At 35.3% G+C, this 6126-nt stretch overlaps 1 pseudogene; it reads left to right on the top strand.

Moving 5' to 3' along the window:
* Nucleotides 957-5539, top strand: LOC107646205 (annotated as a pseudogene).

The following is a 6126-nucleotide window of genomic DNA, read 5'->3' as shown; positions in this document are numbered from 1 at the left end:
AATTACAATTTATCATTGATTATCTTTTTAAAATATGTTTTAATTTTTAAAATACAATACATATACAGTCTGGACTTTTTCTATTATTATTATTATTATTTTCCACACAATCGCACGAAACAAATTCGCACCAAATATTTAATATACCTTCCCTTTAGCCCCCAATAAGAATTGAAAAATTAGGGCACAAATTAGGATGTTTCCTTACTAAAAATGATCATTGATGTAAAATTAACAAAGTTAAAAGAATCATACAAAATCAACTCAAATTTAAATAATTTATATAATGATAATTTTATTTATTGTTATAAATAATGAATTAAATAAATTATTTTTAATTTTTATTTAAAATTAAATAAAAATAAAATCGGAGATACTATTTTATTTGAAACAGATGTCATACTCAAATATAAATAGTGATCTTAGGATTTTGATTCCAACATATCAAAATTGCTTCTGTAACTCTTTTTTCATAAGAGTTACGATTCAGTCCCATCAAAAAGTTTTGATTGAGGAAGATCAAAGAATTACAAGAACCAAATTCTCTTGTTGTCGAATTAAAGTATGTATTCAACTTTTTTTTTTCAATGATTTAATATGGATGAAATTGAGAATTCTTAAAATTCCAAACATAGTTCCTTAGTAAAAAATATTTACCTAAATTGACAAAAGGTTTTTAACATGAATTTTTTTTTTTAGTAATTTTAACATGAAATATGGTAATTTCAATCACAGTTGTTAGAAGGATAGAACTAACCTGTTGGACTGGAAAATTGAAAAACCAGTTACTAAGCCGATTAAATTTAGGTATCTGACTGGACAAAAAAAACGGTAGAAACTGATTTGAACCGGCCGGTTTGGATTCGTTAAAAAAATCACCCCCGCGCCAAAAAGAGATTTTGGAAGTTTTAAAAAGAAAAAAAAAATAAATAAAAAACCTAATTGCTGGAAGGCCCCCTAACTCTCTCAAACTCACAAGCCTCCATACCAAAGGCCCTCTCTCAGTCTCACACTCACAAGAAAACTACCGGCCACCCCAACTGCACGGTTGCTGCCACGTTTTGCCGGCTCCTCTGCCTCGTCTCCCCGGCTCTCACCACGTCTCCGTCAATGCCACGTCGCCCTCCGTCAGTGGCTCGCCTGGTCTGCGTCATCGCCCTCTGTCTGTGGTTCACCTGGTCTGCGTCTCTCGTCCTCGTCGTCGCGCCCTCGTCCGGGCGTAGCTCACCGTCGCTGCTGCCTCGCCCTCGCTAGTCTCTGCTTCGCTTTGCTTGGACAGCTTGGTTCCTCTCTTCTTTGCCCGCGTTCTGCATCAGATTCAGCCGGTCAGGTATGTTTTTTTATTTTAGTTGTTCAAAAATGTTGTTGGTTACCTATACTTTTCCTTATACTTATTGATTATAAATTATTGATTTTTGGCAGTGTAATATATAGGTTTAATGGTGGATTGCTGTTTTTTCTTTTACTGATTTGGTGTTTATTATTGTTTTTGTTGCTGTGCTATGTTGTTGGGTTGCTGTGAATTTATAATTTATATTGTTGGATAGGGATAGGTTGATTAGGTTATGTGAATTTAGGATAATTGCTGATTTATATTGTTGCTGTTTCATATTGTTTTAGGATGGTTTCGTCAAATACATCATTAGAAACACCATTGGATATAGTTCATAGATTGTTATTCTTATTGTGTCAAATTAAGATGCTATTGTATTAGTATTGATTAATTTTATGTCTTTTTATTAGTTATTTTTAGATTTTGAGACCTGATTTTCTTAAAATATTAGTAAAGATATGTATTTTATATTTTGATTCTAGGTTTTTGATTATTTTATATTGTTTATTTAGGTGGAACCAATTCTAGCGGTTCAACTAGTGATTCATTAGTTGAACCAATATGCTGCTCTGCTTTCTCTTTTTTGCTACTTAGCTTTTAGCTGATAATGATGTGCGGTTGCTTCTGCTTAGCTGAATCCTTGCAGTGCATTATTGAATTGTAGCTGCTATAAGTGTTGTGGTTGCTTCTAATTTAGTTATCTATTGTTGCTGCTGCTGCTGATAGTTTTTATTTATACCAATTCCTATGAATCTGAACTTGTTCTAAAGGTTAAACTATGTATGCTTGTTAAAGAAAATTGGATTAGGCATTGATAATAGAGCCAAGAAGTAGTATATTTGGAACATTAGGCAAGAAAAGAAACAAAAAATCATTGGATTATTTTGCATTAGCTTATTTTCAGCACAAGATTTTGTATTGTATGATTATCATTGAAGCACGTTTTCTGTTGTAAAGCCAAAAATTGAGGTTGTACAAAATTTTGATTCATTCTATAGATGGTATTATGGCAATTGAGTATGATCAAGTTTTGCTGTTAGATTGTTGTATTAGAACTAATACTACATACCAGAATATCTTTAACTTGCAGTCTGCAATTTGATATTTATTTCTTCTTGCCAGGTTTGATGTCTAGTGTCTAGTCCAGTTTTCGGAAGCTTGATTTCCCTAACCAGTTACTCTAAATACCTGGTGCTTTGTCTCTCTCTCTCTCTGCCACAGTTTTTGTTGTCAGAACAAAACGGAGTTTTGTTGTTGGTGTTGCTCAATATTAATCTTCGATGTCGCTTGGCTTCAAGTTCCCCATCACCAAGTTCACTCACAGCTTCAAGTTCAAATTCAAGTTTGCTTCAACTGCTGCACTTGCACACTTCAATGTTTCACACACCGATTTCAGTGAAAGCGAGGATTCTTCTTCGTCATCATCTTATTGTAGCAGCAATAATATCACCAACGACAACATGAAAGAAGAAAGTTTTCACATTGTGAAAAGTTTGCATAACGATCCTTCTCTTGCATTTTCATTCTTCACTCAACTGGAGCAACAACAATTTGTGGGGTTCCCTGAGAACATTTCAACCTATGCAGCAATCATCAGGATTTTCTGCTACTGGGGCTTGAATAGAAGGTTGAATTCCGTGTTTCTTGATCTTATTGCAGTCTAAACAGCACCCTTCATTTGAAATCCATGACTTGTTTGAGTTACTATTGGATGATGGTGGTGTTAATGGTGGGAATCACAATTACATGCTTAGAGCGATTGATGCGTATGTTAAAGCTTGTACTGTTCTTAAAATGTTTGACGAGGCCATTTATTTCTTGTTCCGAACTAGGAGGCGCGGTGTTGTGCCGAATATCCTTATTTGTAACTTTCTTATAAATAGGATGGTTGAGGATGGTAAGGTTGATATGGCGTTGGCAATTTATATGCAACTCAAGAGACTGGGTTTGTGTCCTAACCATTACACTTATGCTATTGTGATAAAGGCATTCTGTAAGAAGTGTGAACTGGAAGAGGCATTTCATGTGTTCAAGGAGATGGAAGAAGCCGGGGTAAGGCCTAATTCGTATTGTTACACGGCTTATATTGAGGGGCTTTGCAACAATATGATGTCCGATTCGGGATATGAAGTCCTCCAAGCATGTAGAAGGGTGAATGTCCCTGTAGACCCTTATGCTTACATAGTCGTTGTCTGGGGATTTTGCCGTGAGATGAAGTTTGATGAAGCCGAGAGAGTGTTTTTAGATATGGAAGAGAAGGGGCTGGTTTGTCAGGATGTTTTTTCAGCATTGATCTATGGGTACTGTAAAAGTCATAATTTGCAAAAAGCTTTAGTCCTACATGAAGACATGCAATCAAGAGGTATAAAAACGAATTGTGTGATTGTTAGCTACATCCTTCAGTGCATCTTGAGATGGGCTATACTAGCCAGGTGGATGTGATGTTCAAAGAATCGAAGGAATCAGGCATATTTCTTGATGAGGTGGCCTACAACATTGTATTCAGCGCTTTGTGTAAGTTGGAGAAAGTGGACGATGCAGTGGACATGGTGGAAGACATGAAAGCTAAGCGTATGGTTTTAGATATTAAGCACTATACAACCCTTATAAATGGATACTTCCTTCAGGGTAAAGTTGATGAAGCCTCTGCTATGTTCAAAGAAATGGAAAAGAGAGGTTTGAAGCCTGATATTGTCACATATAATGTAATTGCCGCTGGTTTGTCTAGAAATGGCTTGGCTGGGGTAGTAATTCAGCTTTTGAAGAATATGGAGACTCAAGGTGTGAAGCCAAACTCCATTACACACAAGATGATCATTGAAGGTTTATGTTCAGCAGAGAAGGTGTGGAAGCCGAGAAATATTTTAACCGCTTGGAAGATAAGAGCATTGAAGTCTATTTCGCCATGGTGAATGGCTATTGTGAAGCAAACCTTATCAAAAAATCCTATGACCTATTCCTTGATCTGTCAAACCAAGGAAATATTTCTAAAGATTCCTGTTTTAAGTTACTTGATAAACTCTGCAAGGCAGATGACATCCGCGAAGCTATTATGCTGCTAGACACAGTGATGCCTCTTAACGAGGGACTTAGCAAAATAATGTATTCTAAAGCAATAGCTGCTATGTACCAAGATGGGAAATTGGAATATGCTCGTTCTTTGTTTCACTTATTCATCAAGAAAGGATTTACGCCTGATTTAATAACTTACACAATTATGATAAATACATATTGTAGGATGAACAACTTGCAAAAGGCCCATGAACTCTTTGAGGATATGAAGAGAGAAGGGATAAAACCTGATTTCGTTACGTATACAGTTCTACTTGATGGGAACTTGAAAGCAAATTTAAAAAGGCATTCCTTGTCTCCAAATTTAAAAAGAACATGGGACATTTTGGGAGAGATGCAGCAGATGGAAATAACTCCAGATGTTGTTACTTACACTGTTTTGATTGATAGTAAAATAAGGGCGGCTAAATTTAAAGATGCTGTTCGCCTCTTCGATGAAATGGTTGACAGAGGATTACAACCAGATACTGTAACATATAGTGCTATGGAGAAAGCTGATCCACTGTTTAAGGAAATGTCTTCCAAAGGAATGACACCAGACTCTAATCTCATCTCGGCTTTTGAACGTGTGAAAGCTAGAAAGGTTCAATTTCAAAAGTAATCAATCAGTATAGACGGTTTGAGTTTGGGTTTGTCCGAAGTCTTAAAGTATATCAAGTAAATACCCAAAGGTGAAGTACAGTCCAATATGCTGTTAAGTAATTTGTGAAGACTTACTGAATTATAGTTGTTTGATTATTGACCAAGAGATTGTGTTTGCTTATACAGGTTGGAAAGAGAAAAGCCTTGTGATTTGATTACTAGGAAGTTGTTGTAAATAGGTATGGATCTGCTGTATATGAGTTAGAATGACATGTAATTATGAAACAATTGACAGTGTTTTGTGCAGTACATCCTTCACGGAAAATTCTTAAGAAAGTTGCAGTCAAAGTTGAATCAGGTGAAGACTGATGCAGATGTGTTTCTTCAGGTAATTGATTAGTCTACTTTTCATTTGGGAGACCAAGGTTTCTCCTTTAATAACCGAAACTACAGTGACCACAGAATTTTGTACTACTTTTTTACAATAAATTGACTATGGACTTTCCTCCATAAGTAGAGAGGCTGTTTTGATATTTGAACTTGTGATCTAGCAAAAACTTTACCACTCCACCCAGGATTATTGGAAAGTATTAGGAATATATAAATCTTAAAGAAAAAAGAAAAAAAAATTGCATTTAACTTGTTTAGTCCTTGGCAACTTTCATCTACACTTCTAAAATTTTTATGTTTACCTCAAGAAGTTGTTTGGCCCCCTTGTATCTGCTGCTATTATTAAGTGTAAAGCCAAAGTTGTGCTTTCTCAACAGGAAGTTAGATTAGTGCATTATCTAATTTCATTATATCTACTCTTTTTCTTTGTCAATTAGAGATTCCTTGTGCACCCTATAAATATGTGTGTGTTTGCAAGTAACAGCTTCCTATGCTTTTCGTTCCTTGCTTTAATATTGAAGTTTGAATCCCATGAAAACACAGTTCAAAGTTCAAACTCCTTAACCAAATTGAGCTATGGATTTCGAAAATATCTAAAATGAGTAGCCTAACTTTTTGTTTAACGGAGTATTAAAATGAAAGTTAATGTAAACATTTTGTTGGATCTCTTGACATGACCAAAAACCATAAAATCATCTGGATCATTGTACAAAATATTATTGCTTACTACCAAAAAGCCATTAATGACC

Source organism: Arachis ipaensis, chromosome B06 (assembly GCF_000816755.2).
Source record: "Arachis ipaensis cultivar K30076 chromosome B06, Araip1.1, whole genome shotgun sequence".
In the NCBI taxonomy this organism is placed as follows: domain Eukaryota; kingdom Viridiplantae; phylum Streptophyta; class Magnoliopsida; order Fabales; family Fabaceae; genus Arachis; species Arachis ipaensis.
Note: the sequence above shows the minus strand (reverse complement) of the source record. Positions and strands in the feature narration are given on the sequence as shown.